Genomic DNA, 24,707 nt, shown 5'->3' on the forward strand with positions numbered 1-24,707 from the left:
AAAAACAGATGGTGTGCTTTCTCCTGCTTCAGGCTCTGCTAGCAGTTCTTTGTACAATGCATGAAAGTTGTTTGCAAGTACATATTTCTTTATAAAGTAAAACACATGTAGTAAAGGTGTCCAACGACCTTACATCATTGTGAGGACTTAACTCACGATGTAACTGATAGGGTTTAGAGGGAGTGGAAGATTTTCAGCCGATTATTCTGATTTCTGTCTTGAACTGTATCCTACTTTCACACCGTTCCACTCAATGAGTTGCTTCATAAGAGTTAATGCCAGGAATTGAACGAAATTAAAACACTTATTTTCAAGTTTAAAGCAAACAACATAGCACTCTTTTTTTTCTAAATTTTATTTAAATTCTAGTTAGTTTATATACAGTGTAATATTGGATTCAGGGATAGAATTCAGTGATTCATTCAGCACCCAGTGCTCATCCCAATAAGCGCCCTCCTTATCACTCATCTAGCCCATCCCCCACCTCTCTCCCTCTAGCAACCCTCAACTTGTTCTCTAACGTTAAGAGTCTCTTACGGTTTGCTTCCCTCTCTCTTTTAGCTCCCTTACCATATGTTCATCTGTTTTGTTTCCTAAATTCCACATGTGAGTGGAATCATATGGTATTTGTCTTTATCTGACTATTTCACTTAGCATAATACACTTTAGCTCCATCCACATCATTGCAAATGGCAAGATTTCATTCTTGTTGATGGCTGAGTAATATTCCATTGTATATACACCACATCTTCTTTATCCATTCATCAGTCAATGGACACTTGGGCTCTTTCTATAGTTTGACTATTGTTGATAGTGCTGCCATAAACACTGGAGTGCATGTACTCCTTCGAATCTGTATTTTTGTAAACTTTGGGTAAATACTTAGTAGTAAAATTGCTGTATCATAGGGTAGTTCTATTTTTAACTTTTTGAGGAACTTCTATACTGTTTTCCAAAGTGGCTGCACCAGTTTGCATTCCCACCAACAGTGTAAGAGGGTTGCACTTCCTGTAAATCCTCACCAACATCTGTTGTTTCCTCTGTTGTTAATTTTAGCCATTCTGACAGGTGTAAGGTGGTATCTCATCATGGTTTTGATTTGTATTTGCCTTATGATCAGTGGTGTTGAGCATCTTTTCATGTATCTGTTGGCTATTCAGCTGTCTCCTTTGAGAAAATGTCTATTCATGTCTTCTGCCCATTTCTTAATTAGATTATTTGGTTTTTGGTGTTGAGTTTGATCAGTTCTGTATAGAGTTTGGATACCAGCCCTTTATCAGATATGTCACTTACAAACGTCTTCTGCCATTTTTTGGCTGCCTTTTAGTTTTGTTGATTATTTCCTTCATTGTGCAGAAGCTTTTTATCTTGATGAAGTCCCAATAGTTCATTTTAGCTTTTGTTTCCCTTGCCTCTGGAGATGTATCCAGTAAGAAGCTGCTCAGGCCAAGGTCAAAGAGGTTGCTGGCTGTGTTCTCCTCTAGGATTGTGATGGTTTTCTGTCTCATGCTTAGGTCTTTCATCCACTTTGAGTTTATTTTTGTGGATGGTGTAAGAAAGTGGTCTAGTTTCATTCCTCTGCATGTCGCCGTCCAGTTTTCCCAGCACCATTTGAACAGTATAGTACACTGAAAAACAGTGTGGACTGATTTCTCTAACACTGAGTGAAAGAACTTGATTTTTTTAAACATAGTAATGTATATATACATATATATATGAATACACACACACACACACACACACACACACACATATATAAAATTTATTGTCGAATTGGTTTCCATAAAACACCCAGTTTTCATCCCAACAGGTGCTCTCTTCAATGCCCATTACCCACTTTCCCCTCTCCCCCACAACCCATCAACCCTCACTTTGCTCTCAGTATTCAAGAGTCTCTTACGGTTTGCCTCCTTCCCTCTCTGTAACTTTCTCCCCCCTTCTCCTCCCTCCTGGTCCTCTATTAAGTTTCTCAGGATTCACACAAGAGTGAAAACATATGGTATCTGTCTTTCTCTGCTTGACTTATTTCACTTAGCATAATATTCTCCAGTTCCATCCATGTTGCTACAAATGAACTATTGGGACCTCATGAAGATAAAAAGCTTCTGCACTGCAAAGGAAACCATCAACAAAACTAAAAGGGAACCGACAGAATGGGAACATATATTTGCAAATGACATATCGGATAAAGAGCTAGTATCCAAAATCTATAAAGAACTCACCAAACTCCACACCCAAAAAACAAATAATCCAGTGAAGAAATGGGCAGAAGACATGAACAGATACTTATCTAAAGAAGACATCCGGATGGCCAACAGGCACATGAAAAGATGCTCAACGTCACTCCTCATCAGGGAAATACAAATCAAAACCACACTGAGATACCACCTCATGTCGGTCAGAGTGGCTAAAATGAACAAATCAGGAGACTATAGATGCTGGAGAGTGAAAGAACTTTAGAAAGCATGGATGATCCACTGTAACAATGCTTCAAACTGCATATAGTATATTTAAATCTAACTAACTTTCACTTATAACAAGTCTTATCTCCTTTTGAGAAATGACTGACCTGACAAGGAATACCCTCTCTTAGGGCAAGCCTTCTGTGTGAATCGACAATGTAAATGACATGAGCTACATGAATAGCATTTGCCTGAATAACCACTACATCAGGTGTGGAGAGGCTCTGGTCATAAGATTATTATGTAAGTTACCTAATTATCAGAATACTTCTGTGTCCAAATCCCCCTGGATTACCACCATTATGCTGATTTTACTAAAAAAAAAAGTTTTAGAATTTTTCTTTCATTTGGTACTATAGCAACCAAATAGTCATTTCTAAAATATTATTTTGCCACCTTATTGGTACTTACTGTAATAAAAGGCAATTATATGTTTCAGCTTTCTGATGTCTCCCTGATGTCACAAGTTAATAAAAAACAAACAAACTAATTTTCTTCAAAGCCAGCAACATTCTGCTGACTCTAAAACTAGCTCATTAAGGGCTATGTGTTTTGATCTCTCTAGGTGTTAGAGATAAAAAAAAAAAGCAAAGGAATGTAGCAGTAGTCAATCCTACCAAGCCCCTAGCAGAGACAGGTGTTAGGAAAACTGGGGTCTTCTAGGCGATGTCTGAGGATACATCTTATATGCCAGCTCTCAAGGTATCCCAAATCTGGGGTGATCCCAAGTTTATTCTCACCTGAGAATTGATTATGATCATCCAGATAACAAAAAAAGAGTGCCAATGATACAACCACTTTGGACAACAGTTTGGCAATTCCTCAAAATGCTAAGCACAGACTTACCATAAAACCCAGAAATTCTACTCCTAAGGACCACAAGAGTAATACAAACACATGGCCACACAAAAGTTATACAGGAATGTTGTTCAGAGTAGCATTATTCGTAACAGCCATAAAGTGGAAACAACCCAAATATCCATAAACAGATGAACGAAATAAGGTATATCTACACAGTAGAATATTATCTGGGAGTAAAAAGAAATGACATACTAATACACAGTACAACGTGGATGAACCTTGAAAACACTTTACTAAGTGAAAGAAGTCAGTCACAAAGGAACACTTATCGTATGATTCCATTTGTATGAAATGTTTAGAATATGTGGCTCTGTAGAGACAGAAAATGGTTCGTGGTAACTTCAAGCTTGGCAAGTGGATCCCTACTGGGAAAGTCGGGATTGCCCTCTGATGGGTATGGGAGTTTCTTCTTAGGGTGATGAAATGATTTCAGTTAATGGTGGTGTTGGTTGCACCAGTCAGTTAAGATACTAAGGATGACGGATATGTATGTTTCAAATCGGTCAATTTTACAGGATGTCATTTTTGTGTCAATAAAGATATTAAAAGTGCAAACATTTATTGATAATTTACCATGTGTCAAACATTATATTGGGAAGTGTATGTACATAAACTTATTTAATTCTGTAAACAATTCTTTTATAGCTGAAGAAACCAAACCTTGGAGATCCTAAGGGACTTGCCCTGGCTCACACAACCAGGATGTAACAGAATAAGTCTATCTGATTCCACAATTACTATATAGTTCAGTCATCACTATACACGTTTGAAGGGGACAGTTGTGGCGGCACCTGGGTGGCTTAATCTGTTAAGCAGCTGACTCTTGGTTTCGGCTCAGGTCATGATTTCACGGTTCTTGAGTGCAAGCCCTGCATCGAGCTCCATGCTGACAATGCAGAGCCTGCTTGGAATTCTCTCTCTCCCTCTTTCCCCCTCCCCGGGTTCATGCTCTCTCTCAAAATAAATAAATAAACATGTAAGAAAAAGAAGGAGGCCGTTGTAAGAAGTTCAGCAGATCAGATGGCTTTCAAAGTACATGTAGCATTTTGCTAACACATAGCAACCCCTCAAAGCACTAAGCATCATTCTGGCACTTTTTCAAAGACCTACACAGTCTAGGTGGTATAATTTGTTGTTGCTGTTGTTGAAATGGTAATATGGTTTAAATAGGTTCAAATATTTGTTTTTACAAATATTTAGAGGTATTCTTTTAACTCCAGAGCTTTAAAAGAACAATGAGATAATTGAGAAGACTCATGACATAATCTTTTCAATCTACTCAACACGTCATTAAAATATGATCGTATAGTATAAACTACAACCAATGCACATGAAAAGCTGGCATTAACTTCCAGCTGGAGATTGGGAAAGTCACAGGATAGTAAAGAAAAGAATCTAAAATAGTTTTCCTCTGGTCACACTCGGCTAAGAATTTCCCCAATTCTGCAGTGCCAAACACTGTGCTAAATCCTTTATTTACATTTGCATATGCTTTCTTCACAATATCCCCAACATGTGTATTATTGTTACAACAGATAGAAGATTAAACTAAATATCAGAAAGGTAAATTACCAACGTCACACAGTTAGAAAGTAAAAGAACCTAGATTTAACCTAAACCATCTGTGGTGCAGAAGGCAATGACCTCCCTTATCCAGGAAGCTATAATTATTACATGTGCCATATTAGTCGCTAGAAATGAAGTGTCACAACACGAACTTAGAATACAAATCTTCTGTTACTAAGTCCAAATGGGAAAGAAGACAATTCTTGGTTCTCAATGAATTTTAGAAATCTTACAGTCTATCCTCTCATCCCAAACCACATTATTTCTTTCGCCAGATATTTGTCTACTCACCATTGACACAGGGCTTTTGGGCACGTGCACATCAAACCCCGTTCTCAATATTCTGTGTCATCAATTACCTAAACATCAGACCTCTAAAACATTAAGACGGTGTTCTATTTGATCCTATACAAGGCAAGAGATCCTACTTGGTCAAAATGTCAAATGTCTTGATCTTCAATCACTTCATGTTATTACTGTGGTTAAATTACCAGCCGCAGCTACTAACTTCGAAACTAACCAGGAATCTGTTCAGCCGGTTGCATCTGTTTTCCAGCTGGTCATAATTTGGGAACCATTGTCCTGTAAGTAACCTACATGGTTATTTTCTAAAGAGAAAATGGAAAATTATATAACAGTGTTTCAAATCTCACTTTTTTCTGATTTATTCACAAGGGAGCAATCTTCATTTCCTAAGCACTATTATTACTTGACTACAAAGTTAAATCATTTCTGCACCTCTCTTCGATCTGTCTTCTCATACTGGATAATTGATTGGTTTGCCTGTATTTTCAATTGCATAGTTTAAATGCAACGGAAAATGTGTGACTGCTGGGAGTGTTCAAGTTATAGGCAGAGTATTACATTTTTTTTCAACTCCCTAGATATCTCAAATAAACCTCTTAAGCCTCAAAACTTCAAAGAGTGTACAAAATTAAACTGTTTCTTTTCTTAGGCATAATATTGCTTGTGATATTGTTTAAAGAAAAATCTCAAAAACTTTCAATAGCAAAGAGTTACAAGTAATCCAATCAGAGCTATTTGAAGAATAAATTGAATTAATTGAAAAGAATTTACAGATATCCATAACATAAGGGAGGGATTCAGAGCAATAGGGTAATGGATGTATTTGTATACTGGCAGAGAATCCTTAGATTATCTTTGAATCCAGATAAATAATTAGAAAGTAAAAGATCATAATTATTAACAAAAATTAATTCTTATAATTCCCACATACATCTTATGGGACCCAGCACATAGGTATGGGAGGCAGAAGAATTCCAAAAGTAAAGTGCTATTTTCCCAAATCCAATCAAGCATGATCCATAGATTCTAGGAAATATGGTATTGGGCTCAAATGCATTTTAAGATATTCTATCTAGGGGTGCCTGGGTGGCTCAGTCAGTTAAATATCCAGCTCTTGATTTAAGCTCAGGTCTTTTTTTTTTTTTTTTTAGAATATTCCTCAACACTACTTTACTTGATTATGATCAAATATTTTTCTTTATTTTTTTATTTTTATATTTTTATTTTTTTAATATATGAAATTTATTGTCAGATTGGTTTCTATACAACACCCAGTGCTCATCCCAAAAGATGCCCTCTTCAATGCCCATCACCTACCCTCCCCTCCCTCCCACCCCCCATCAACCCTCAGTTTGTTCTCAGTTTTTAACAGTCTCTTATGCTTTGGCTCTCTCCCACTCTAACCCTTTTTTTTTTCCTTCCCCTCCCCCATGGGTTTCTGTTAAGTTTCTCAGGATCCACATAAGAGTGAACACATATGATATCTGTCTTCCTCTGTATGGCTTATTTCATTTAGCATCACACTCTCCAGTTCCATCCACGTTGCTACAAAGGGCCATATTTCATTTTTTCTCATTGCCACGTATTACTCCATTGTGTATATAAACCACAATTTCTTTATCCATTCATCAGTTGATGGACATTTAGGCTCTTTCCATAATTTGGCTATTTTTGAAAGTGGTGCTATAAACATTGGAGTACAAGTGCCCCTATTAAGCTCAGGTATTGATTTCAGGATGGTGAGTTCAGGTTGAGTTCACCCTGAATTAGGGTGGGCATGGAACCTACTTAAAAATATATTTTTTTTAAAGATATTCCAGGGGCGCCTGGGTGGCTCAGTTGGTTGAGCGTCCAACTTCGGCTCAGGTCATGATCTCACAGTTTGTGGGTTTGAGCCCTGCATCAGGCTCTGTGGTGACCGCTTGCTCAGAGCCGGGAGCCTGATTCAGATTCTGTGTCTCCTTCTCTCTCTGCCCCTCCCCCGCTCACACTTTGTGTCACTCTGTTTCTCAAAAATAAATAAATGTAAAAAAAATTTTTTTTAAAGATATTTGATTTACATTGGATCATGTTGATGGTTTCTTTCAAACCCATCCAAGATTTTTTCAAAAAAAATAGCAATAAAGAACACACCATAAGGAATATGTATATAAGTTGCACTGTCATAGATGAGCAAGGTATTACATATGTCATCCTTTAGGTAATCATGAAACACACTTTCACATACAGTTTCTCTAAAGAAGAAAATTTAAAGTTAGAAAATATCACATGTATCACAGTCTGAATAATGTGTAACTGTTGGCCCCCTGGAAGTTCAACTCTTCATAGTGCAAAACTAGAACATTAAACATTGTATTCACTATGACATTGGATCTGAGAGATAAATTAATTCATGAGAACATATTTCCTCCTCATCACAGCCCTGGCTCCGTCACAGCAAGAAACTGGAGTCAAATAGTTCAAGGGAAAGTACTTAGCAGATAACTTTCAATGGTACGGGGCTCTCGGAAAATGAAAAATGTATATGTCATTGCTAGCTTTAAAAGCATATGTGGCAAAGTTGGGACCAGCAAATTCTACTGATTTTGTGAATGCATTGCCAACGACCAGGTTTAGAGTAAATATATGACGCTGCTTTGTCCAATATGGTAGTCACTAGTCACATGCGGCTATTTAAATTTAAACTTAAATTGACACCAATTAAGATTCAATGAAATTTAAAATTCAGGTCCTCATAGTAGTGACATTTCGTGTGTTCAATGGCCACATTTGGCTGGTAGCTATGTTACTGGACAGTAACGTATAAAAAATATTTCAATCAATGCAGAAAGTTCTGTTGGAAAAAAATGGTATAGAGACGTCTTACTGTCTTGTTTTGTTACTAATATGCTGACTCCTTTTTGTGTAATTGATGAGTTTCTAAAAATATAAAAAGTTTGTGTAGTTACCTAATCAAACTCTAAATGCAAGAAGGAAATTGATTATGTAGAGAAAGTTTCCTCCTAGAGTCTAAGCTCCATGAAGTCAGGTAATGTCAACATATTAACTAATGCATCCCCAGCACCTAGAAGAGTGTTTAGCACACAGTAGGTGCTCATTATTTATTTGCTACATTACTTTATTTGTGTTGTGAGCAATTTCTGTTCAAGTATACTAAATGTTCATGTCGTCAGCATGTATCAACTAAAATTCGTGATAATTCAACTGACGTGGACTAAAATTTATGCATGAACTCTGAAGAAAGCATTTTAAAAGTAAATTAAGAGTAATATTATAAAGTATAAAAGAATAAACTGGCTAAATGGCTCCAGGGACTTTAACATCTCTATTTAGAATGTGTTAATTACAAAAGCATGTTCAATTAAAACTGACCTTAAAAGATTCTATTTGGCAAGTTTCTTACCACGAGTCCTTCTAATTACAAAAGATATTTAGAATGAAACTAGTCCATAAGATAGACATCTGTAATTTAGATTGACCTTTCCACAAATAGTCTTTAATTATTGAAATTACGCTTTATGAGATATTTTACTATATCATTTATTCTGTCACTGTGTTAAAGGCAAATGGGAAAACATAGTTAAAGTCTTAGTTGTATGTTGCTTAATAGTCCAAGAAAGCAATCTTTGATCTGCTACATAAAAGAGTGCAGTAGGAGCAGGAAATGGGAATAAGGCAGAGTGTGGTAATGACAGTGCATGGCTCTACAAATTAGGGCAGCTCACTCAGCGACTGTTAATTTGCACAGTGGACGTCAAGCACATTTCTAGTTCTGCGATTGCATGTGAGTTGATTAAGTAGGCTCGGAGCTCCAAAGGGTTTATGTGTATGGTGAGCATCTCGCTTTTGCCTACTCAGCATGCGTCCCTCTCCTGCTGTAATAGCATTCTGATTTTTTCCCATGATGCTCTGCTTTGCTCCCAGTTTGAAGCAATCTTGACAGACATGTCCGACCATCCCCTGCAAATCCGGAGATGGTACCCTGAACCAAATTAAGTCAATCAGAAACTGTCTCCCTGGAATTTTCATCTTCAGCAAAATCATACAGAATCTGAAGAGCACAGATGTCTGTTCTTCCCAGTGAAAATGTCCTGCTAAGACTGCTAGCTTCTACGTATAAATCCATGTACTTTTCCTATCTTTCCTTTTTGAGACTGGGTCTTCATTTTTTTTCCTCTGATTCTTTGAGCTACTGTATTCTTCCACCATCCCCCTTTTCATATAATTTTAGCTAGATTACTCAAGTGTGAGTAAGAAAAAACTCTCCTGGTATAATGTCTACCAAAAAGATTACTTAACTAAAATACAATTATGATGCAATATATGAAAGTTCTAGGTCTGAACTTTGCCATTTGTTTTCTGTAGAATGGGGCTGATAACACATACTTTGTAGGGTGGTTTCTGATTAAATTGAGATTGGTGCAAAATAACAAATTGAGTGCACACATTAGGGTCTCCTTTTACAAAGATTCAGCACAAATTATTCCCAAACACAGAAAAGATATTAACAGTATTTTTTTAGGGGAGAACCACTATGGCTATTTTATGACCTAAGTTTCATTAGACCTTTACTACATACTCCAAAGTCCTGGTACTTGTGTTATTAATTACGTGCCATTTATTTTTGAGTAATGCAACCTTTCTTTGCCGTATTCTTTGATTAGATACTGAGACAAAACAACAATTTCCTTTAACTATACTTTTACAGCTGCCATCACTAATCCTGCATTGACACGGTAACCGTAAAATCAAGGCCAGCTCTTGAGAGTGTTACTGACTTAAGCAAATATTTATTAGGACTCTGATATGTACCACGTTTCCAACAATGCAAGAGGTCAGAGTAGTGGTAGCTAGAGGTAAATAAAACAAAGTCACTTGAGAAGGTCTTCCTCAAGCAAGAATGAGAGATGAGATGTGAATCACATATGCTACCATAAATGCAACTAATAATAAGGCATTTATAAAATGTTAAATAAAGGACATAAAGGTCCATGACAGTGCACAGATGAGAATGCTGTATATTCATACTTACTCAACATCAAGTTATGTGGTATCTTCTTTTTAAAAAACGTTTTTTTAAAGTTAGACCCAAAGAGGAAACCTCCAGAAGCTCTTGGGACCCCTCCTAAGGGGCTACTCATACTTGTCTCAGCTTCTTTATCCACCCCCACTGACACCCTTTCTTTTCGTGTGTGTTTGATAAGACTTGAGGACTGACCTCCACATGGAGGGAAAGACACGGTCATTCATGTAGCACTGGATACTCCAGGAGAACCCAGTCTGTCCTAGGGGCAGAAGTCCCGGGACTCTGAACTCTAGACTGTAGTTAAAAATAGACGGTGGAAACTATTAACACAGGGAGGCAATTAAAAATTATTAGACAAGGCAAAACTAAATAAATCATGCTTGCCAACAAATGCCCTGCCCCCCCTCCCCAAAATCAAAGTGAGTGCTATGGTCTCAGCTAAAATCACAGTGTGAATGGCAGTGGCAGCATCAGTGAATTGGGCAGTTTGTGGAAAGTACTACTGAGCAAACGCACTGTCTCTCATTGACCCAGGTATGGGCACCTTAAGAAGGGCTTGTTGAAATCCAGTTGCCTGAGATACACACAAAAACAACTAGTTATCCAAGCGGAAATATCCAGTAAATGGTTGGTTACCCAAATATAGATTTAGGGGCAAAGCTTTCAGCAGGAATATATATTTAGAATTGACCATTGTTTTAATAGTACTTAATTCATTTGATTGGATGAAATCACGGAGTCTGAGCTTCCCCTGAAAAAAGCCTGAAATCAGGACTTACAGGCAAGTAGTTTATTTAAGACGCAGTCAGTCCCAGGGAACAGGATGAAATACCATGGAGAAGAAAAGAGGGAAGGGAAAAAAAAGCCAATACAATAATACATTATCAAGTCAGTTACCAGCGTAGACAATCAGTTTCATTCCAGTAGTGCCTTCTGAAAATCATTTAAAATACTTCATGGTGTTGTCCCACCTGTGGACTAATGGGAGAGATATTTACCTATCAGCTTCTACACTTCAGTGGTTGAGGGTGTATCGAAAGGGTGGGGAGGTTAACTCACAGAAACTTCCAGGCTGAGCTAGAGTGATGGATAGGCAGGTCCCAACGCTGATAATAGAAGCCCCAGGGTAGAAAGTAAAGATGAGTTAATTGCTGCAGCATGAAGTAGCAGACACCCACATGGGGAATACTGCCATAGTCATGGCTGGAATTAGAAGTGAGGCTGAGAGGAAGTGAGGAAGCCATAAGAGACCACTAAGAAGTAAGAGCCATGAGGCCTACTCGGAAGCACTCCAATGATTACACTTTGAGGAGATAAAGAACACATAGTAGACAAAGGAGCAGCCAGAGTTGGAGAAGAATTTCCTAATCAGTATCAGGCCAGGGTAATGAGGGTCTTGGGAGATGGTCCAAAGAACTCATGTTTGAAAACAGAACTGTTGGGGTGCCTGGGTGGCTCAGTCAGGTAAGTGTTCAACTCTTGATTTCAGTTCAGGTCATGATCTCACATTTGGTGAGATAGAGCCCCATGTTGGCCTTGACACTGTGAGTATACTGCCTGCTTGGGATTCTCTCTCTTCCTCTCTCTCTCTGCCTCTTTCCTGCTCACATTCATGTGTGCATGTGCACATGCTCTCTCTCAAAATAAATACACCTAGAAAAAAGGAAAAGAAAACAGAACTTTCTGTTTTTTAATGGAACCATTATATCTACTTGGCCAGTGGTTGATACGATGAATGTTGTGCCAAAAGCAGTTCGTATCTAATTTGTAATGCTTTAACAAATGCCTTATAATTGAGTCAATTTTTACAGTGGTGAACATGGTCTATGTTTTGCTTTACTGATGTTATGATATATGCTCATTTTTTAACTCAAAACTTTGGGCAGTTAATTATCACCATTCTAGCATTCAGAAAAAAAGAGTGTTCAGTGTTCAGTTAGTCACTTTCTTAAATGAAGTAACGCAAAACATAATATATAAACTACACAGACAAAAATGTTAGATTTTCCTTCATTCTGTTATTATTAGAATATCTATCTCATTATTTAACTATCATCTACTCTGTATGTATGGATGCTCCAGAGTGAATATTCCTAAATATATAGCTGAATGTATTTCAAAATAGGAAGTAAAGTTGAAAGGGTCAAAGGAACATTTAAGGTCTAGCAGTGTTCATACAGAAGCTCCCATTTAAAAAAATAATCTGGAGGGAGACAAGATGGCAGAACAGCATGGAAATTTTTTGTGTGTCTCATGTCCATGAAATACAGCCAAACCAACACTAAACCATCCTACACACCTAGAAAACTGATTGGAGGATTAACATAACAATCTGCACAATCTGAACCACAGAATTCAGCAGGTACACAGCAGAGAGAGGTGAACTTAGGGGGAGAGAAGCCACGGAGGGCAGGGAGCTGCTTTCGTGTGCGGAGAGAGGATGGAGACGGCAGGGGGGAGGGGGAGGAGAATACAGGAAAAGCACCCCTCTCCAAAAGCAACTGGAGGGAAAGTGGAAAATTGGAAACAGCCGCACAGACTGAAATAAAAAGGGAGAAAGGAGAAAGGAGAGAGTTTAAATTCCATTAAGACTGTAAACAAGGGGAGCGCAGTCTGCAACTCTGCAGCTCGATACCTGGTGGAGCTCTGGTGGGAATGGCAAATCCCCAGGAGCAAAGTGGAGTCCGGGAGGTTCTTGGGCCACTGGGGAGAAGCAGTTCCACAGCTGGAAGGACATTTGGTAGAGACTGTTGGGGCCACCTGGTCCCAGCGGTCCCCAGAAAATGGCCACATTCACCGGTGTGGGAACAAGGTCATTAAGGGTGAAGCCTGGTGCCAGATGTGTGTTGTGATTTTCCATAATCCCTGAAATGCTGCTGCTACACTGTCTCGTGAACTTTTTCTGGGGTGGGCTGGCACCTGGCCACAGTCTCTGGGTACTGGCAGCAGCACAGTCTCACGAACTTTCCTAGGTGCAGCCTACATTCAGCCATTGCTCCATGAGACCCTCCCCAGAGGGGCGGAACAGGTCAAAGCTGCAGTTCCTCAGAAGTAAGGGGCCGGGGAAAACAGCTGCATCTGAGACAAAACTCGGGACAGACGTATTAGCTGGGGCTTGGTCATGGACAGTGTAAAAGTGGGCAGTGGACGAAAGTTGAAGACAAAGGACGGTGTATGATTGCTGATTGGGAAGAAGAGTTCTGATACTAGATACTGGGTAGCTGGGTGACACCATTTTTACCACTCCCGCGCATGGGCATACATACCTACGAACACCACAACAATCCACCCCAGTAGGCTAGCAGCACCATCTAGTGGAGAATGGAGCCGTTACACTAAGCCCCGCCCAACTGGGCCACCTCGCTCTTCAAGGACACAAGTTTCACCACCTGCTTAGTTTATGGACTATAAAGTGCTTCATAGGCTGACTTCTAGGGGAAAACGAAGTAATTTCAGTCGTAATTCAATCTGTTAGCAGATCCATCTATTCAATTTTCTTTTTTTTCTCTTTTTCACTTCTTTTCTTGAATACAGAAAGAGAATAAATTCATTTTTATTTTCAGTTTTTATTAAAAATATTTTTCTTTCCTTTTTTTACTACATTTTGTACTTTGTGTAAATTTTTTCAAAGTCTATTTTACTTCCATCATTTTATTTTAGTCTACTACAGTGTATTCACTTTTTCAAATATTCAAACGATTTTCCTTTTTTGCTCTCTTTCATTTCTTTTCTTTTTCTTGAGCACAGAAAGATAAAAAAATCATTTTTATTTTAATTTTTATTAAAATATTTTTCTTTAATTTTTTTCTACTATATTCTTTACTTTTGTGTAAATTTTTTTAAAATTCTATCTTACTTCCATCATTTCATTTTAGTCTATTTCAGTGTATTCATTTTTTCATATTTTCAAATGATTTCCTTTTTTTTCTCTTTCTTTTTTTTTCTTTCCCCCTTTTTCTCTAATCTATCAAGCCACTGTCAAAACCCAGATCAACACACACCTAGGATCTAGCATCATTTGTTCAATTTTGTGTGTTTTTAATTTTTTTAATTTTAATTTTTTTAATTTTAATTTTTTCTACCTCATTAATTCCTTTTCTACCTTCAAAATGATGAAACGAAGATATTCACCCCAAAATAAAGAGCAGGAAGAAATGATAGCCAGGGATTTAACCAACACAGATACAAGAAAGATATCTGAACCAGCATTTAGAATCACGATCATAAGAATACTAGCTGGGGTCAAAAATAGATTAGAACCCCTTTCTGCAGAGATAAAAGAAGTAAAAACTAGTCAGGATGAAATAAAAAATGCTATAAGTCAGCTGCAATCATGGATAGATGCCATGGCAGCAAGGATGGATGAGGCAGGACAGAGAATCAGCGATAGAGGACAAACTTATGGAGAACACTGAAGCAGAAAAAAAGAGGGAGATTAAGGCAAAAGAGCATGATTTAAGGATTAGATAAATCAGTGATAAGGATAATCCACTAAAAAGGAACAATATCAGAATCATAGGGGTCCCAGAAGAGGAAGAGAGGGAAATAGGGGTAGAAGGCTTATGTGAGCAAATCATAACAGAAAACTTTCCTAACCTGGGGAAAGACACAGACATCAAAATCCAGGAAGACTCCCATTAGATTCAACAAAAACTGACCATCAACAAGGCATATCATAGTCAAATTCACAAAAAAGTCAGACAAGGAGAGAATCATGAAAGCAGCAAGGGAAAAAAAGTCCCTAACCTACAAGGGAAGACAGATCAGGTTTGCAGCAGACCTATCCACAGAAACATGGCAGGCCAGAAAGGAGTGGCAGAATATATTCAGAGTGCTGAATCAGAAAAATATGCAGCCAAGAATTCTTTATCCAGCAAGGCTGTCATTCAAAATAGAAGAGGAGATAAAAAGTTTCCCAGAAAACAAAAATTAAAGGAGTTTGTGACCACTAAACCAGCCTTAGAAGAAATTTTAAGGGGGACTATCTAAGGGGAGAGAAGATGATAATATAAATAAATAAATAAATAAATAAATAAATAAATAAATACCAAAAGCAGCAAAGATTAGAAAGAACCAGAGAACACCACCAGAAACCCCAACTCTGCAAGCAACACAATGGCAATAAATTCATTTCTTTCAGTAATCACTCTAAATGTCAATGGACTCAGTGCTCCAATCAAAAGACATAGGGCAACAGGATGGATAAGAAAACAAGATCCATCTATATGCTGTTTACAGGAGACCCACTTTAGACCTAAAGGCACCTTCAGATTGAAAGTCAAGGGATGAAGAACCATCTATAATGCTAATGGTTAACAAAAGAAAGCTGGAGTAGCCATACTTATAACAGACAATCTAGACTTTAAAATAAAGACAGTATCAAGAAATGCAGAAGGGCATTATATCATAATCAAGGGCTCTATCCACCAAGAAGACCTAACAATTGTAAACATTTATGTGCCAAATGTCGAAGGACCCAAATATCTTAATCAATTAATCACAAACATAAAGAAACTCATCGATAGTAATACCATAATAGTAGGAGACTTCAATACCCCACTCACAGCAATTGACAGATCAACTAATCAAAAAATCAACAAGGAAACAATGGCTTTGAATGACACACGGGCCAGATGGACTTAACAGATATATTCAGAACATTTCATCCTAAAGCAGCAGAATATACATTCTTCTCCAGTGCACATGGAACATTCTCCAGAATAGACCACATAATAGGGCACAAATCAGCCCTCAGCAAGTACAATAAGATCGAGATCCTACCATGCATATTTTCAGACCACAACACAATGAAACTTGAAATCAACCACAAGAAAAAATTTGGAAAGGTAACAAATACTTGGACATTGAAGAACATCCTATGAAAGAATGAATGGGCTAACCAAAAAGTTAAAGAGGAACTGAGAAAGTTCATGGAAGCCGATGAAAATGATAACACCACAACCCAAATCCTCTGGGACGCAGCAAAGGCAGTCATAAGAGGAAAGTATATAGCAATCCAGGCCTTCCTAAAGAAGGAAGAAAGATCTCAGATACACAACCTAACCATAAGCCTTAAGGAGCTGGAAAAAGAACAGCAAATAAAACCCAAAAACAGCAGAAAACAGGAAATAAAGATTAGAGCAGATATAAATGCTATTGAAACAAACAAAACAAAACAAAACAGTAGAACATATTAAGGAAACCAGAAGCTGGTTCTTTGAAAGAATTAACAAAATGGATAAACCACTAGCCAGTTTGATCAAAAAGAAAAAGGAAAGGATCCAAATAAATAAAATCAAGAATGAAACAGGAGAGATCACAACCAACACAGCAGCAATAAAAACAATAATAAGAGAATATTATGAGCAATTATATGCCAATAAAATGGGCAATCTATAAGAAATGGACAAATTCCTAGAAACATATACACTACCACAACTGATTCAGGAAGAAATAGAAAATTTGAACAGACCCATAAACAGTATGAAAATCGAATTAGTAATCAAAAATCTGCCAAAAAACAAGAGTCCAGGGCCAGATGGCTTTCCAGGGCAATTCTACCAAACATTTAAGGAAGAGTTAACACCTATTCTCTTGAAGGTGTTCCAAAAAATAGAAATGGAAGGAAAACTTCCAAACTCATTCTATGAAGCCAACATTACCTTGATTCCAAAACCAGACAGAGACCCCACTAAAAAGGAGAACTATAGACGAATTTCCCTGATGAACATGGATGCAAAAATCCTCAACGAGATATTAGCCAACCAGATCCAACAATACATTAAAAAAAATTATTCACCACGACCAAGTGGGATTTATACCTGGGATTCAGGGCTGGTTCAATATCCGCAAAGCAATTAACGTGATTCATCACATCAATAAAAGAAAGGACAAGAACCATATGATCCAAGAACCAAGGACAAGAACCAAATGCAGAGAAAGCATTTGACAAAATCCAGCATCCTTTCTTGATAAAAACCCTCAAGAAAGGAGGGATAGAAGGATCATAACTCAAGATCATAAAAGCCATATATGAACGACCCAACACTGATATTATCCTCAATGGGGAAAAACTGAGAGCTTCCCCCCTAAGGTCAGGAACAAGACAAGGATGTCCACTTTGCTACTGTTATTCAAGGTAGTATTGGAAGTCTTAGCCTCTGCAATCAGACAACACAAAGAAATAAAAGGCATCCAAACCAGCCAGGAGGAGGTCAAACTTTCACTCTTTGCAGATGACATGATACCCTATATGGAAACCCAACAGATTCCACCAAAAAACTGCCAGAATTGATTCATGAATTCAGCAAAGTTGCAGGATATAAAATCAATGCACAGAAATCAATTGCATTCCTATACACCAGCAATGAAGCAACAGAAAGAGAAATCAAGGAATCAATCCCATTTACAGTTATACAAAAAAACCATAAAATACCTAGGAATAAATCTAACCAAAGAGGGGAAAAACCTATACACTGAAAACTATAGAAAGCTTATGAAAGACATTGAAGAAGACACAAAAAAATGGAAAAAGATTCCATGCTCTTGGATGGGATCAACAAATATTGTTAAAATGTTGATACTACCCAAAACAATCTACATATTTAATACAATTCCTATCAAAATAACACCAGCATTCTTCACAGAGCTAGAACAAACAATCCTAAAATTTGTATGGAACCAGAAAAGACCCTGAATAGCCAAAGAGACCTTGAAAAAGGAAACCAAAGCAGGAGGCATCACAATCCAAGACTTCAAGCTATACTACAAAGTTGTAATCATCAAGACAGTATCATACTGGCACAAGAACAGACACTCAGATCAATGAAACAGAATAGAGAACCTGGAAATGGACCCACAGACATATGGGAACTAATCTTTGACAAAGCAGGAAACAATATCCAATGGAATAAAGTCAGTCTGTTCAGTAAGTGGTGCTGGCAAAACTGATAGTAACATGCAGAAGAATGAACCTGGACCACTTTGTTGCACCAGACACAAAAATAAACTCAAAATGGATGAAAGACTTCAATGTAAGACAGGAAGCCATCAAAATCCTCAAGGAGAAAGCAGGCAAAAACCTCTTTGATCTTGCCCGCAGCAACTTCTTACTCAACACATCTCCGGAAGCAAGGGAATCAAGCAAAAATGAACTACTGGGACCTCATCAAAATAAAAAGCTTCTGCACAGAGAGGGAAACAATCAGCAAAACTAAAAGGCAACCAACAGAATGGGAGAAGATATTTGCAAATGACATATCAGAGAAAGGGTTGGTATGCAAAATCTATAAAGAACTTCTCAAACTCAACACCCAAAAAACAAATAATCCAGTGAAGAAATGGGCAAAAGACATGAATAGCCACTTCTCCAAAGAAGACATCCAGATGGCCAACCGACACATGAAAAAATGCTCCACATCACTCAACATCAGGGAAATACAAATCAAAACCATAATGAGATACCACCTTACACCTGTCAAAATAGCTAACATTAACAACTCAGGCAACAACACATGGTGAGGATGCAGAGAAAGAGGATCTCTTTTGCATTGTTGGTGGGAATGCAAGCTGGTGCAGCCACTCTGGAAAACAGGATGGAGGTTCCTCAAAAAACTAAGAATAGAACTACCCTAGGACCCAGCAATTGCACTACTAGGCATTTATCCACGGGATACAGGTGTGCTGTTTCGAAGGATACCCCCCTATAAACATGCACCCCCATGTTTATAACAGCACTATCAACAATAGCCAAAGTATGGAAAGAGCCCAAATGTCCATCGATGGATGAATGGATAAAGAAGATGTGGTGTGTGTATATATATATACACACAATGGAGTATTATTTGGCAATCAAAAGGAATGAAATCTTGCCATTTGCAACTACGTGGATGGAACTGGAGGGTATTATGCTAAGTGAAATTAGTCAGAGAAAGACAAATATCATATGACTTCACTCATATGAGGACTTTAGGAGACAAAACAGATGAACATAAGGGAAGGGAAATAAAAATAATATAAAAACAGAGACGGGGACAAACCATAAGAGACTCATAAATATGGAGAACAAACAGAGGATTACTAGTGGGGGTGTGGGCGATGGGATGGGTTAAATGGGCTTTAAGGAATCTACTCCTGAAATCATTGTTGCACTATATGCTAATTAATTTGTCTGTAAATTTTTAAAAAATTAATAAATAAAAAATAAGATAAAAAATAAATAAATAAATAATCTAAAAATAAACTTGACAAAAAAATATGTAAAACCTTTTAAGAATTATTATATAACTATTGAGGAACACACACACAAAAGAAACACATAACAAAAATGGGAAACTTCTATTTTTGAATGAGGTATCAAGGAGTGTTCTTTCAGGGATCAGAAGGCATATTTAAAGAGGTAATTGAAAAAAAACACAAATGGCTTTAAGAGGAACAAATTAGGGAGATAAATACCCTGCATTTAGCAATGATGGGAGCCATCATCTCCTGTAGGCCTGAAAGATCAACAGGAGGAAGCAGTTGTCTGAAGGGGACTGATAGAAAAGGAGGGGCGTTCCATAAGGGCTGAGGGATGTAGGAACTGACATGTGCTGGCTTGAGTTAGAGGAAAGGAGGAAACAGGTAACTAGACCTCAATCTTCCGTTGAACCCCGGTGTTCTGACAGCATCTTCCATTGCCTATATCGATTTGAAACGCACTCTATCATTTGACATGGTCCATTAAGGTCAGCCTCCCAGGGCATGTAACAGAATAGAGAATGAGGGAAATTGGATGTAAGGACACAAATGGAGATTATAATGCACAATAAACTAAATTATATAAATTAACCATAAGCTTTTCTCTAAATGTAACATAAAGCCAATTAAGTTCCACAATTTTTTTAACTTGAAAATGATTCTAAAAATTAATCTAGAATAATAAATACATGATCCTAGCAGCTTGGCTAATTCTAAAATAAATGAATAATGGAGTACAAGGGTTATTTTCTCTACATAATATAAAAGCTATTATGTTGCTACATAATGAAATTAATTGATGCTGGTGGAAGAATAGGCTGATAAATTATTTTGATAAAATATACAGTCCAATTATAAATTCAAGAATATGTTAAAATAATGGCATTAAGATGGAGAGAAAAATAATTTAAAAAATTTCATCTAAGACAACTAGGTACAATTATGGAGAAAAACAACTCTAGTGTTTATCTTATTTTTCATACCAAAATAGGTTAAATATGGATTAAATATTGAAGTATATTAGAAAAAATATGGACTTATTAAAAATATGGTATATTAAATAATAGGTAAAGATTCTGGGGGGGAAGATGGCGGCGTAGGAGCACACTGGGCTCACCGCGTCCTGCTGATCACTTAGATTCCACCCACACCTGCCTAATAACCCAGAAAACCACCAGAAGACTAGCACAACAGATTCTCCGGAGCCAAGCGCAGACGAGAGGCCCATGGAAGAGGGTAGGAAGGGCGGAGAGGCAGTGTGCCCTCCACAGACTGGCGGGAGGGAGCTGGGGTGGAGGGGCGGCCTGCCAGCCAAGCAGAGCCCCAGAGTCTGGCTGGCAAAAGCGGAGGGGCCAGGAACCTGTTCCTGCCAGCAAACTTGCTTGCACCACGCAAACACCCAATGCTGTGCTTCTGCAAATCCATCCCTCCGGGGGCAGGTCTGACTCACTCCCGGTGCCGCAGGGCCCCTGCCGAAGCGGATCACCAAAGGAAAAGTAAGCTGAGCCTGCCCCTCCTGCCCCTGTGCACCTTGCCAGTCCACCCCAACCAATACGCCAGATCCCCAGCACCACAAGCCTGGCAGTGTGCAAGTAGCCCAGACAGGCCACACCACCCCACAGTGAATCCTGCCCCTAGGAGAGGGGAAGAGAAGGCACACACCAGTCTGGCTGTGGCCCCAGTGGTGGGCTGGGGGCAGACATCAGATCTGACTGTGGCCTGACCACCAATGCAAGTTATTCAAGACAGCACAGGGGAAGTGCCCCGCAGTTCCACACCACTTCAGGGACTATCCAAAATGACGAAACAGAAGAATTCCCCTCAAAAAAACCTCCAGGAAATAACGACAGCTAACGAACTGATCAAAAACGATTTAAACAATATAACAGAAAGTGAATTTAGAATAATAGTCATAAAATTAATCGCTGGGCTTGAAAACAGTATAAAGGACAGCAGAGAATCTCTTGCTACAGAGATCAAGGGACTAAGGAACAGCCAGAAGGAGCTAAAAAATGCTATCAATGAGCTGCAAAATAAAATGGAGACAACCACAGCTCGGATTGAAGAGGCATAGGAGAGAATAAGTGAACTGGAAGATAAAATTATGGAAAAAGAAGAAGCTGAGAAAAAGAGAGATAAAAAAATCCAGGAGTAAGAGGGGAAAATTAGAGAGCTAAGCGATGCACTAAAGAGAAATAATATACGCATAATTCGTATTCCAGAGGAGGAAGAGAGAGGGAAAGGTGCTGAAGGTGTACTTGAAGAAATAATAGCTGAGAACTTCCCTGACCTGGGGAAGGAAAAAGGCATTGAAATCCAAGAGGCACAGAGAACTCCCTTCAGATGTAACTTGAATAGATCTTCTGCATGACATATCATAGTGAAACTGGCAAAATACAAGGATAAAGAGAAAATTCTGAAAGCAGCTAGGGATAAACGTGCTCTAACATATAAAGGGAGACCGATAAGACTTGTGATGGATCTCTCTACTGAAACTTGGAAGGCCAGAAAGGAATGGCAAGAAATCTTCCATGTGATGAACAGAAAAAATATGCAGCTGAGAATCCTTTATCCAGAAAGTCTGTCATTTAGAATAGAAGGAGAGATAAAGGTCTTCCCAAACAAACAAACTGAGGGAATTCGTCACCACTAAACCAGCCCTACAAGAGATCCTAAGGGGGATCCTGTGAGACAAAGTACCAGAGACATTGCTACAAGCATGAAACCTACAGACATCACAATGACTCTAAACTCATATCTTTCTATAATAACACTGAATGTAAATGGACTAAATGCACCAACCAAAAGACATAGGGTATCAGAATGGATAAAAAAAACAAGACCCATCTATTTTCTGTCTACAAGAGACTCATTTTAGACCTGAGGACACCTTCAGATTGAAAGTGAGGGGATGGAGAACTATTTATCATGCTACTGGAAGTCAAAAGAGAGCTGGAGTAGCCATACTTATATCAGACAAACTAGACTTTAAATTAAAGGCTGTAACAAGAGATGAAGAAGGGCATTATATAATAATCACAGGGTCTATCCATCAGGAAGAGATAACAATTATAAATGTCTATGCACCAAATACAGGAGCCCCCAAATATATAAAATAATTACTCACAAACATAAGCAACCTTATTGATAAGAATGTGGTAATTGCAGGGGACTTTAACACCCCACTTACAGAAATGGATAGATCATCTAGACACACGGTCAATAAAGAAACAAGGGCCCTGAATGATACATTGGATCAGATGGACTTGACAGATATATTTAGAACTCTGCATCCCAAAGCAACAGAATATACTTTCTTCTCGAGTGCACATGGAACACTCTCCAAGATAGATCACATACTGGGTCACAAAACAGCCCTTCATAAGTATACAAGAATTGAGATCATACCATGCATACTTTCAGACCACAATGCTATGAAGCTTGAAATCAACCACAGGAAAAATCTGGAAAACCTCCAAAAGCATGGAGGTTAAAGAACACCCTCCTAAAGAATGAATGGGTCAACCAGGCATTTAGGGAAGAAATTTAAATATATATGGAAACAAAGGAAAAAAAAATACAACAATCCAAACGCTTTGGGATGCAGCAAAGGCAGTCCTGAGAGGAAAATACATTGCAATCCAGGCCTATCTCAAGAAACAAGAAAAATCCCAAATACAAAATCTAACAGCACACCTAAAGGAAATAGAAGAAGAATAGCAAAGACACCCTAAACCCAGCAGAAGAAGAGAAATAATAAAGATCAGAGCAGAAATAAACAATATAGAATCTAAAAAACTGTAGAGAAGAACAATGAAACCAAGAGTTGGTTTTTTGAAAAAATAAACAAAATTGATAACCGTCTAGCCAGGTTTCTCAAAAAGAAAAGGGAGATGACCCAAATAGATAAAATCATGAATGAAAATGGAATTATTACAACCAATCCCTCAGAGATACAAACAATTATCAGGGAATACTATGAAAAACTGTATGCCAACAAACTGGACAACCTGGAAGAAATGGACAAATTCCTAAACACCCACACATTTCCAAAACTCAATCAGGAGGAAATAGAAAGCTTGAACAGACCCATAACCAGCGAAGAAATTGAATCATTTATCAAAAATCTCCCAACAAATAAGAGTCCAGGACCAGATGGCTTCCCAGGGGAGTTCTACCAGACGTTCAAAGCAGAGATAATACCTATCCTTCTCAAGCTATTCCAAATAATAGAAAGGGAAGGAAAACTTCCAGACTCATTCTATGAAGCCAGTATTGCTTTGATTCCTAAACCAGACAGAGACGCAGTAAAAAAAAGAGAACTACAGGCCAATATCCCTGATGATTATGGATGCAAAAATTCTCAATAAGATACTAGCAAATCGAATTCAACAGCATATAAAAAGAATTATTCACCATGATCAAGTGGGATTCATTCCTGGGATGCAGAACCATATGATCCTATCAATTGATGCAGAAAAAGCATTTGACAAAATTCAGCATCCTTTCTTAATAAAAACCCTCGAGAAACTCTGGATAGAAGGAACATACTTAAAGATCATAAAAGCCATTTATGAAAAGCCCACAGCTAACATCATTCTCAATGGGGAAAAACTGAGAGCTTTTCCCCTGAGATCAGGAACACGACAGGGATGTCCACTCTCACCGCTGTTGTTTAACATAGTGTTGGAAGTTCTAGCATCAGCAATCAGACAACAAAAGGAAATCAAGGGCATCAAAATTGGCAAAGATGAAGTTAAGCTTTCACTTTTTGCAGATGACATGATATTATACATGGAAAATCAGATAGACTCCACCATAAGTCTGCTAGAACTGATACATGAATTTAGCAAAGTTGCAGGATATGAAATCAATGTACAGAAATCAGTTGCATTCTTATACACTAATAATGAAGCAACAGAAAGACAAATAAAGAAACTGATCCCATTCACAATTGCACCAAGAAGCATAAAATACCTAGGAATAAATCTAACCAAAGATGTACAAGATCTGTATGCTGAAAACTATAGAAAGCTTATGAAGGAATTGAAGAAGATATAAAGAAATCGAAAAACATTTCATGCTCATGGGTTGGAAGAATAAATATTGTCAAAATGTCAATACTACCCAAAGCTACCTACACATTCAATGCAATCCCAATCAAAATTGCACCAGCATTCTTCTCGAAGCTAGAATAAGCAATCCTAAAATTCATATGGAACCACAAAAGGCCCCGAATAGCCAAAGTA

Source organism: Leopardus geoffroyi, chromosome B2 (assembly GCF_018350155.1).
Source record: "Leopardus geoffroyi isolate Oge1 chromosome B2, O.geoffroyi_Oge1_pat1.0, whole genome shotgun sequence".
Lineage (NCBI taxonomy): Eukaryota > Metazoa > Chordata > Mammalia > Carnivora > Felidae > Leopardus > Leopardus geoffroyi.